The following is an 11481-nucleotide window of genomic DNA, read 5'->3' as shown; positions in this document are numbered from 1 at the left end:
ATTTCCTAGTAAAGCTATATTTGATATAGATAGAAAACCCCATTCCTTTTCTTTTTTCAAATCTTGTCATCAAAATTCAGAGTTGATACTTTTTGTACATTGTTGTGCAATATGCTGGTGCAAAATCTGCGTCTCCACAGCAAAGCTTGTTGATCTACGGTTGGCAGTGCTGTAGGGTAGTGGAGTTTGGGTAGGCAGAAAAAGAATTGGGAGGATACAGCTGTCATTCCGTCCTATGTCTAAGCTTTGTGTCCAGGAAAGAATGTATCCCTTAGAAGAAAAGAAAAAAATCTCGTCCCATCCTGAACCAGCGATTCCCACATTATGATAAAATAAATCTAACAGGATAAGAGACTTTTCCTGTGATCACTTCAGCAATTGCATATACCTCGAGTTGTCATTCTACAGGGTTGGTTAGAGAAAGCTAACTTAAAATTAATAATTAAATGCCCATTGCAGGCTAGACAGTCTCCAGGCGTGCGGCAGTGCTGATGGCACCAGCTCCCTCTGAGATCCTGCCAGCCTTTGCACTTGCAGCCGGGCCCCGTTCAGCCCGAAGCTCCCCTTCGCCTGCTTTCCGGTGAGGCAGGACAAGCAGCAGGGGGAGGCTGGCGGGGAGGGCTGCGAAAGGGCCGGAGAGGCAGGTGCACCCCTGGCATTGCCGGCTCTTCTGGCATGGGGAGTTTCTCTGTTTTCAGCAGTGAATACGATACAAGGTGTCAGGCTGAGGCTCCGGCGAGTAAGATGGTAAAAAAATAACAGTTTTAGTTCTGCATGTCTCGTTTTTGAACGTGTAAAAGCCCGGCTCCGGTGGCACGGAGGCCGTTCCCGGTCGCACCGCGACGGCCAAAGGCGGCGGCCGAGGCGTGTGGGCACTCACCGGGGGCTGTGCCGCCACGGGCGGACGCGCCGGGCAGGCCCGGCCCCGGTGGGACAGCGGGCCCGAGAGGGTTCTCCTGAAGGGAAAGGGACAGAAAGCGTGGGACCTGCATCCTCCGCTCGAGCCTGCTGCATCCCCGCACTCCGCCAGGAAACCACTCCCGAGGGAGCAGCACCTCTCAGCCCGCCCCCGCCAGCTTCCCGCTCCCGAAGTTTCCTTCGGGGAAGCCCGGCGCGGGCAGCAGCCGCCAGCTCCGGGAGACGGCTCGGCGGGGCGGGGCGGGCGGGCGGCGCTAGGGCCCGGCGGGGCGCGGCGCCGCCGCCGGGGGCGGGGTGGGGGCGGCAGCGGCGGCGCGGGCTGCGGCTGCCTCCGGCTGCCTCCCGCCGCGGGGCGCGGAGCGGGGCGGCCGCGGGGAGCGCCCTCCACCCCGCGGCGGCGCGGGAGCCCGGGACGCGGACAGAGGTAACGGCGGGGGCGTTTCGCGGTGTCATCGGGAGCGTGCGCGGGTGCCCGCCCGCCCGGGCTCGCCGCCGTCGCCGCGCCCCGTCCCTCCCGGGCCAGGGAGCCGCGGCCAAACTTTTGGGGCCTCTGGGCCGGCGGCTGCCGCGGGCGAGCAGCGGCGCCGCCCCGGGGCGTTAGTGGGGGCTGCCCCGCGCCGCTGCCGCCGTCCCGCCGCCCAGCAGCCTCGCCGGCGACGGGCGGTGGGGATGGGAAGGGAAGGGCGCCCTGTGGCGAGCCGGAGCCGCGTGCGGGGCGGCTGCCGGTCTCATCCCGGGCGGGCTGTGCCCCCGACAGCGCGGCCCGGGCGCTCCGGCCCCGGCTCGGCGGGCGCTGGTGGGGCAGCGGCGCAGCCGGCGGCGGGCAGCCCCCCCACCGCTCCCTTTTGTTCCTGCGTGCCGGCGGCGCTTGGATCCCCGCCCGGCAAGGAGCCGCTCGGTACTTCCCGGGCTCCGTCCGTGCCTGCACACCCGCCTGAAGGGCATCCTCCTCCGGTAGCGTTGGTCTGTCAGAGCCGCCGGGAAAGGGATTTTCCCTTTCTCACAACAGCTCCCCGTTGCTTGTCGGTCTTCAGTGCCGGCTCTGCACTTAACTGGACTTAGGGTGCATTAATTCCTTCACAATGTATGCGGGTGTCCCTGCGCCCCGGAGAAGGATTTCCTTATTGACATGCCGACTGTGATGCGGCCAGGTATTATTTACATCATCAAAAGCATGCCCGTGTCAGTCTGCTCGCACGGTTCCAGTGCGGCTGCTCTGGGAGCCCAGTTTGCCGAAACTTTAATTGCGGCGGGCGGTGTTGTGCCGTGAGCCCGTGCCCGTCAGGGCGGGCCGGTGCCCCGGCGGGGGGACGGCCTGGCCGAGGCGATCGCGTGTCACGCAGGGACAGATCCCGCTGCTTCAGGGGATGAATCACAAACGAAAATCAGCAAACAATGAAAATGACTTTGTGTGGTTTTTCAAACAGTCTGACATGGCAACGTCTGTTAAGGGCACAGTAAATCGGGCGGCAAACCCCCAATTTTCTGTGGCACGGCCCGTGAATCAGCCGGTAAACAGCATAAACTGTGATCACTTTGCAGCCGACAATGTGAGGCCTCGCAGCGCTGGCTGCCGGAGCGTTACGTGTCATTAAAGTAGGCTCTCTTGGAGGAGAGGGACTGTCCCAGGAGCTACAAAATCTATAAACACTTTTCTGATTGGTTTAAAAATTTAGACACAGGAAGCGGATGGTATCTAATAACAGACAAGTGGAGACACTGTTGTCATGGAAACTGAGAAGACTCCCCCCCCCCCCCCCCCCATGTATTTAAAAAAAAAAAAGGCAGATGAAAAAAGTCTGCATATCATCAGAAATGCCTGCAGACCGCCTTGGCTGCTGTTGCCTTTCCCACAGCATCTGTTGAAACCTGAGAACATGCCTGTCAAATCAAGGTCATTTTACAATAAAACCCCGCACGCCGCCTCCCTCTCTCCTCCCCGGACTGTCCCACACTTTCTGTCCAGGGAGGAGCTGGGGAGATGCAGCTCCTGCCCCGTGCCCGCGGCTGTCCTGTCCCAGCCTGGCCTGCTCCTGGGGAACCTGAGAGGAGGCTCAAAGCAGAACGCTCGTGGGGCTTAAAGGCAAAAATAACAAGGGGTGACTTCTTATAATTGAATGGTCAGGCCGTGTTTCTTTCCATGGGCATCTATGGGCCAAATGAAGTTGAGATTGATCTCTCTCTGTTCCTTTGTTGTGAAGTTATATTAAAATGTAATGATTTGGACTTGCATATTAAGGCCATTTCACACATCTCACCTATAAAAAAAAAGGTGGCGAATGACTCTGGGAAGCCCTTTGCAATGCTTTTAAGCAAAAAAGAAAACACAGTTCTGTTATAGCATGGTATGAGGAGAAAAGCAGAGATATGAGAGTAAAATATACTTCATTGCTGCTGAATGCAGCATGAGAAAATCAGACTATTTTTGTTGTAAATTGAAGTTTTACTTCGCTGGACTATTGAAAGTTTATTGTGTGTGAAAGGAGAGAGCTATTTTGCTTTTGAAGCAGGAGAGAGCTATTTCACAGCAAACTCACAAGAAAGGTGTTAATGTTTTTGCTTATTTTCTTGGGCAGCACTCGTTGATTTCAGATGTTTGTGATAGAGAGATGCCTTTGAGTATTCACTGCATTTTCTCCAGAACATTTCCTTTTGTTTCTCTCTTTAATCTTCATTTTGTAGTGACCAAGCTGAGAAATAGCACTTTAGTTGCTCACCCACTGTATAAGTCATCACTTTGAAACCTTAAATGACTGATTTACTTGCATATTACACTTTTTACATTATTATTTCTTAAGAGAACCAGAGACTGGAGATCAGGTCTTGCAGATCAGGAGGTAAATCTTGTAGGGGACTGAGGTGAAGATGATCGGTAACCTCTTTAGCCATACCCTTGGATCTTGCTGTCCAAAAAACCAAAGGCCTGACTTTAAAACTTGGATACGACAGAGCAGGCTGAAAGGATGCTAGAGCCAGAGGGAGCAATGCCTGCTTCTGACTGAGGAATCCCTGCTGGCAGCTGGGCTGGCAGGGTGCAGGAGGTGGCACCCCCCTCCCTGTGCTGGGGAGAGGCTTAGGGAGTCAGGCAGCTGTTTAATCCAGCTCGCTTCTGATTAGACAAATACTGCTTTTCATTTCTGGGGAGTTCAGATGGAGAAGGCTTGGCTTGGTAGTGAAAGTGTGCTTTTGCTTCTAGAGGCGAATTTCCTGTTGTTGGGAGCACCCTTATCAGCAGGAAGGTTCATGGGCAGGAAACGTGTCGGTTACTTGTTTTTACACATTGAAGGAAATGAGCTGGATTAGGTATCTTCTAGGTTCACCCTTCATCAGCCTCTGTGTCTCTGCTACATTATTTATCTCTAATGATTTTAGTTTGTGAAAGTTTTATGATGTCAGGTGTTCCCAAGGGAAATGCAAGAAATTAAATGCTTGTGTTGTCCTGTTACTTTTTTTTTGCTGTTATAAAAACCCACCCCACTAACCTCCCTGGGCTACATTTTCAGAAGTGTCCAATTTGTAATTTTTACCTTTTGAGCCTCATTGCTGATACTCGGTTAGGCTTTTCTTTTTCCTCCCCCATTAAAATGAAAGATCAAAAAATGCACCAGTTATTTTACTAATAGGAGCAGTTCTTACAGCTCTGAACTGCCTTTCATCATGGATCATAAATCACTTTACAGAAATTAATATTCTAATATCCACAGAAGTTGTGGGAGCATAGGAAGCTGAAACTTTGCATTTCATGTGGACTGCACAAAGTTGCAAGGCAAATTAGGAGCAGAGCTGGGAGTCAAATTAATTGCCCCTTAATTAGCAATTGCTAATGGATTAAAACTTTGAAATTATGTTTGCGTTTCCCAAGTGTACCAACACTAATGCACCAGTGTGGTGTGCATGTGGTTTGGGATGTGGGGCTGTCAGTTAGAATATAAGCAATGGTTCCAGAAAATGCCAGTCGTTTTCTGGTCTCTGCCCAGCATGGCTGGGATGCCAGGTCGGAGGCTTGTAAGATTAGACACAGATTTGGATGAAGGTCCAGAGCAAAGGTGAGGGCTGTGCTTTAGCTCTGTGTGATCTCACAAGCAGGGAGGCTCAGGGAAATCAACATTTCTCTGATGTCAGCTCACAACAGGGTGTTAAGCTTTGCAGAGGGTTTTGAGGGGGAAACATGGAAAAGTCATATAAACTTGAGAAGCTGCCTGGCATGCTGAATAGGTTTAAGTGGTGGTTTTTGGGTGTAGGAGATGCCTTGGTGTTCGGAGCTATTCCTGGCAGGAGAAGGTACCAGGGCTGTCTGGAAGCCTAAACTGGACTATCATGGTTGGTGCTGGAATTTGCCAGTTCATGATTTCAGATGTTACACTTTGCAGTGTGACTCTGGCCACAATTTTGACATATTTGTAATGAAACTTCATTTGCCTTGTTACCTTCTCTCATGACCAAGCCAAAGTAAAATTGTAACAAAATAATGAAAAAAGAAAAAAAAAAAAAAAGGATTGCAACAGAGCAGTGTTTCGGTTAAGTGTAAAATTACAGCTGTGTATTTTCAGAAGTGATCAGCTGATTCTGGGAAACTAGCCTGAAGCTCTGCAAGGCAGGGCAGTTTTTGGGAAGTGATTCTCTCCTAGAGTTTTGGAAATTCTGCTCCATTTAAAATGCCTCAAGTTGAGTTGGCAAGGGTGACAGCAAGTCAAGCCCTCCCTAAACTCACAGTAAGACTTTAGGTGCCTTTAGCATCCTTGAGACTTACAACTGTTCTGAACTGAGGCTGGTTGTCAAGGCAAAAGTTTGTACCTTGGGTGTCAGCATAGCCCACGGAGGAGTGAGGCTCCCTGTGCCCCGTTTGTTCCCCTTGAGGACAGACGCAGAGCAGGGGGACAACCCCGCTCTGGAGGTGGCTGGTGAAGGGGGCCTGGGGAATGGCTGAAACTCAACTTTTAGGTGGGTTGTGTAGGACCACCCTCACAGTAGTCCAGGCACTGGTGACCATTTGCTTGCTGGAGATCAGTTTCTCTCCACCACTCTTAGGGAGGTATATAAGAGACACATTACACTCTTAGAAAAATCTCCATAAAGTGCATCTATTCCATAATGTCTCTTAAAATTGGACAGGCTATGTCTACTGGGGGCAAAGCTTCTACTTATTATGTTAGACAGTATTTTGTTGCTCTTTTATTTCTCTTGTCTGTAGCCTAAGAATCTCTGCTGGAGTTGGTTTTCTTTGCTCACTGACTGCAGGACAGGCAGATGGCAAGACTGTGACCTCTGATCAGGCTCGGTAGGTGCCACTGAATGGAAAGATCTGCCTAGATGTTTGACACCAGGATTTTTTTTGTAACATTAGCAGGAATTTATATCAATGTTAGCTGATAGAATGAAATTTCCAACACTGAATGTTTTACCTTTTACTGAAAATAGATTAAAGCCAAATACTTCAAGTATTATTCCAGGAGTGGGATGCATTTGGCCTACACCAGTTTCTTCCTTTGCTCACCTCCCATGTTCTGAGTTGTGATGGGACCCTGCACTGAACTGTTTGCTCAGGCAAAGTGTGAGATTCCCTAGTGGGATCCTAATGGCAAACAGCTTATCTGCCACCAGCTTGCTGACAGAGCCTGCTCACCATGCCTGGGCATATTTACTTTTGTTGCAAGGAGAACACTCCAGACTTCCTAACAGACAGGACTTTATGTACAAGGCAGTCCAAGCTAGACCCTGGAAAGCATTTTACAGAATGGCAGCTTCATTGGAAATTGCTTCTTTTATACTGTGTGGCAAAGCCTTTGTACTTTTTTAGCGTAGTTCTCTGCCAGAGCTCTGCCTGGCCCACTGGAAGCAGTGGCCTCATGTCTCCTGTGGCACTGCCTCTGGTCCCAGGCTCACCAGGACTCCCCATTCCTCCCCCTAGCACCTCTGCAGGATCCTGCCACAGAGCAGCTTTTGGGTTTATCTCCTGGGCTTCGTGGTGAGGCCAAACGTTTCCCTGGACAAAACTTCTGGCATAGCACACAGACATGAGCTCCCCAACCCAACCCATTCGTGGAGAGCCCTGCTCACTGGTACTTCCCTCAGTGAGATCTTCCTGTGGACAATTCAGTTGCTGGTTGGGCTTGCTGTGGAGAGGAACAGAGACATTAGGGGGGTTATGAGAGGTTATTAGAGGTGGGAGGAAGCTGTAGGTCTGACCCATCTAGATTTAACTGAATTATGTCTCATTTTACCCCCAACTCCAACTTGTTTTGATCTGGATTTTACAGTAGATCATTTGTAGAAGCTACTCAATTAATATGGTAATTTTAACACCAGATTTTGTAAAGCTTTTATGTTGGAGGTGGTGAAGGATCCAAATGTTTTGATCCTATTTTTATCATTATCTTCACTGTGTTTTTCTTACTCTGTGCTTTGCAGAGAGGAATGAAATTTTAATAATTCACTAATATACTTCCACTTCATTAACATTTTATCATTTTGGCGTGGTGCATATGGTGAAGTCCTTAGTACTCTCATTAAAGACCTGATCTTGCCTCCATGTTCTTGCAGCCCTCCAGCTGTGGAAAACCCTCAATGCTATTCTACTTTTTGGAAAGTGCTTTTCTTTCTTTTTTTAGTAGATATTATTCTGAACAAAACATGTAAGGTGTTTTTTGGTGTTTTTTCCTCTTTCTTTTTCCTTTTTTTTTTTTTTTAATGAACTGGAAACATTTATATAAAAATAGTTGCAGTGGTTAGGTCAGATCCACTAAGTGTCACGTCTCCAGCCATTACAAAACTTCACCATGTGGTCTAGAGAGCGTGAAGACTCAGGGTGTTGTTGTGGTATCCATTGCATCATTTTATACTGTGGCGTGTTTGGCTTAAGCAGAGACTGCTACTGGTGTTAAAATGGTTATGAAACTTTCAGCTCACCAGGGATAGCCCAGTGCTTGGTGCTAGGGGGCACAAATAACATGTAGCACTTCATGTAGTCTTGGTGATTCAGTACATACATTTGCAGATGTGCCCACCTTGTTTTAAATATGTGTTTTTTAATTGTGTCTGAATTTAAAACTGGTGTTCAGCTTTCATGGTGGCTCTCCTTCCTTTTTTAAAATTCTTTTTTTCCTCTCTATTTTATCATAAAATAAATCTGTGGATTGGTGAATGATTTGTTACTGTTAATTAAATATTGTTAGCACACCACATTATTGCAGGTACATTCAGAAGGCTTAAGAAGCCAAGCACTGGCTCAGGAGTGGGCAATGGATAGATACACAAGGCTGGAGAGTGGAAGGGAATGTTCTGGGTTGGGAGCAGTGGAGAACTAAGGGACATGTAAGAATTTCAGGAGGAGTCATGTTTTGAAAAGAATGTGGCTGTTGGGAGTCCAGAGGGCAAGAGATCACAGTAATAAATACAGGAGATGTTGAAGGAACTGGCTGAAGGTTTTTAGTTGTCAAATAAAATATATTTGCTTTTAGAGGCACCAGCACAGAAACTCATCTCTTGCAAATTGGTATAATGCCATTTGAGTTAGTGGAATTACACTTGACTTACACCACCTGATGGTGGGTCAGGTGGTGTTACAAGAGGAGTCAGGCTGTGAAGAATGGTGGGACTAGAAGAGGTTATAGGCCTGGGCAACAGGGAGGGTGGAAGTTTGTTCAGAAGGGATAGAGAGGCTGGGCAAGCAAGGGAAGATCATAAGGTCTATTACAGCTATAATTGGGTTTGATTTGATGATGAGGTGCCCAGCAAGAGATGTCAGCAAGGCAGGCTGAGAGATGGGCTTGGCTAGAGGGGAGAGTCAGTGACAGAAAGTACATTTCACATTGGCACAGTAGGAATTGGTGTCAGAGTGAATAAGATCATGCTCAGGGTGTGGAGGGTGTACAGAACAGACCAAGACTAAGGCCACAGCAGGAGCTAGGGGAGAGGACATGGACGTACAGAACAATTGCTAGACAAGGATGAAGAGGGCCAGAAGATAACATCTCCCAAAGCCAAGACTGGACAAATGCCTTTCAGTCTGAAAGGAGGAATAGCAGAACCATAAAGTATTACTTAGGATTAAGAATAGAAAGGGAATGACACTGACTTCTTTAAAGACATGAGCGATGAATAATCTGTACTAGTTAGTAAACTTTGAAAAGCTGAACTATAAATAAGCCATATATTCACCGGTGTGTCTAATTTTTCCCCTCCTCACTTCTGCTGCTGCAAAGTGCCTCATGTAATGGTGCAGCAGCCCTTAATGTCCTGGGGGTGGTCACAGCAGCGTCACTAATGGGCGCTGCGCTGTGGTGCTGCCGCAGCTGCGCCGCGCCGAGCTCTGCGCCAGCTCTTCTGGGGTGACACGGCCCTGTCAGCCCAGCTCACCCTGGGGAGCCCAGCTGGGCGCTGTGCCTGCTGCACCTGGGAGCCCAGGGCACGCTGCAGTCGTGCTGCTCAGGAAATTCAGAGAGGTGCTGGGAAGTGATGGTGTTCTGACCAAATACACGGCACCGTAGCTGCAGTTGCTGCACCCCAGATATTGGACCCCCGGTCAGGGAGTGGTGCAGTGCTGAACCACCTGTGGGTATAGGAAGCAGGGGAGGCAGCAGATGGGTTCCTGCTGATCTGCCGTGTCTTGCAAGAGCAGGGCTGGGTTGTGATGAAGAAGGTCTGAGAGAAACATTGGAGCTTCAGTTTGTGTTGTGGCTGAACACAAGATCTCACTCGGGATGTAGTAGCTTTGTGCAAGGAGGAAGAAAACACAGACTGGAAGAAATGAGGTAACGTGTGGGAAAAATGAGATTAAGGGAAAAGGAAAAATGTGGAAATTTGGCATATGTATTAGGGTGGTCACCCTTGTTCATGAGCCCATCTCATTAGTGGAGCAACTGTAAGCCATTCACAGTCCTGGGGCCCAGCGCTACAACTGGAACCAACCTGACTGGAAATAGGACCAACTTAATTGTACCAAAACAAGAAAAAACCGCCCTGAACAATCCAGCACAAATTGTGAAAAGCTAGGTGTGTTTTAAAAATCCTTTGTTTTTGCTAAGCCTATTTCAGACAGGTGAGGAAATTCCCATTCCCTGTTGGTGACTCTGGTGATCTCCCAGCACCTCAGAAGCAGTCAGCCTGGGTGGAAAAATTAGTGTCTTTAGAAACAGAAAGCATTTTGGCTTTCCAAGCAGAATGATTTCTTTGTTTCCTAGTTGTATGGAAAGCTGTCATTGTGGCAGTTTGAGAAAAAAGGCTGAGCATCTTGAAGCCAAAATGGTTGAGAGATGACTCCTGGGGAAAGGAAAGATGTGGTGGGCTTGGAGGCACAGTAACAGATGTGAAGCCTTTCACCGTGGGTCACTCGAGGTTTCTCCCCAGAGAGCTGTAGTTCCCCTGTTTTAGTGCCTGTCTGAGGCTGGGAATCCGAGGCCCTGCTCCTGTTGCAGCAGTTGCCAGGAGCTGGAGGACTGGTGTGTGCTCCTGCAGCAGCCTTGCTCTGGTTCCTAGAGCGCTGACAGGGAGGCCATGCACCCTCAGCTGTCCCCAGGCTGATCAGAGACTGTGGCTGTAGGATCAGGTTGTCTGGTGGTTTGTGCCTGTTCCATTGAGGGAGTGGAGCAGATGAGAGGGCCAGGCACAAGTAGCCCCCGAGCCCCTTTTTAAGGGTATAATTTTACAATGCTAGTGGCAAAGGCTTTTTTTTTACCAGCAAAGCAGTGCTATCTTTCCTCAAAGAGCAGCATGAAATAGCCCTTGCCATGCTGATGTTGAGAATAGTATTAGTCTTGCCCACTTGCCCCTTCTCCCTTTTAGGGTTTATGTCCCAAGCCAGTGACTCTGCCCATTCCCTGTAAGGTCTGTGCTTGGTTTATTTGATCCAGGCTTCCTCCTGTCTTGCTTTTTTTGCTCTCTGCTCAAATGAGGATGCCCGATCACGGTGTGATGTGGACAGTTCAAGAAACCCTTTGAAATCTGGAGCAGATTTTTTTTGTAGTAGTTTTTATTCTGAGTTTGTGTTCAGTCTTGCTTGCTACTGTTAGCTACTGCTAGTTCTGTGGGGATACAAGGTGGGACCTCAGAGCAGCAGGGATTCCAAGCACCCTGCTCTCTCAAAGACATAGTGTGGAAAACCAATTTTCTTTCTGACCCCAAAAACTTACAGTTGATATAAGGTATTTGGAGCAAAAATTGCTCCAGTATAGAAGTCTCTATACCACTATAATTATTTGTCCTGCTTTCATGTTTCACATGCTTTATTTAAGCTCCTGTCACTCGCTAATAACATAAGGACATTGGGGAAATTTGGAAGGTATGCACAGTATTATTGGCATTTCTCAAGCAGCTGCTACGTGCCTGCTTACATTCAGTGGATTTCTTACTGTCAAAAACACTTCTGGCACATGAATGAATGGGCAGGAAACCACCTAAATATTGATTAATCTTGACAGAAACTTCCCTCCTACCTTTCACTCATTCAAAACAACGATGATGAAGGCAGCAGAATTCAGCTCTTGGGCTATTGGAAGGAAATGGGTTTACTGCAGAAACAGAGCTCTGCTTTGAGGGGGTCTCTTGAGTGCTGGTGCTGGGAATCAT

At 48.7% G+C, this 11481-nt stretch overlaps 1 protein-coding gene across 7 annotated transcripts in view; it reads left to right on the top strand.

Annotated features, from left to right (window-relative positions):
- The first annotated feature begins 1206 nt into the window (after positions 1-1206).
- FOXN3 (forkhead box N3) overlaps positions 1207-11481 on the top strand; it is a 210093-nt gene continuing 199818 nt past the window's right edge. For 2 of the 7 annotated variants that reach the window (XM_063399187.1, XM_063399186.1), the window contains exon 1: positions 1209-1342. The gene's annotated coding sequence lies outside the window, so the exon portion shown is untranslated. Of the gene's footprint in view, positions 1343-11481 lie in introns of all 7 variants that reach the window. The other 5 variants (XM_063399190.1, XM_063399184.1, XM_063399185.1 and 2 more) reach the window with 4 other exon arrangements.

Source organism: Prinia subflava, chromosome 5, assembly GCF_021018805.1.
Source record: "Prinia subflava isolate CZ2003 ecotype Zambia chromosome 5, Cam_Psub_1.2, whole genome shotgun sequence".
Taxonomy (NCBI): domain Eukaryota; kingdom Metazoa; phylum Chordata; class Aves; order Passeriformes; family Cisticolidae; genus Prinia; species Prinia subflava.
This window is presented reverse-complemented; position numbering and strand designations above follow the sequence as displayed.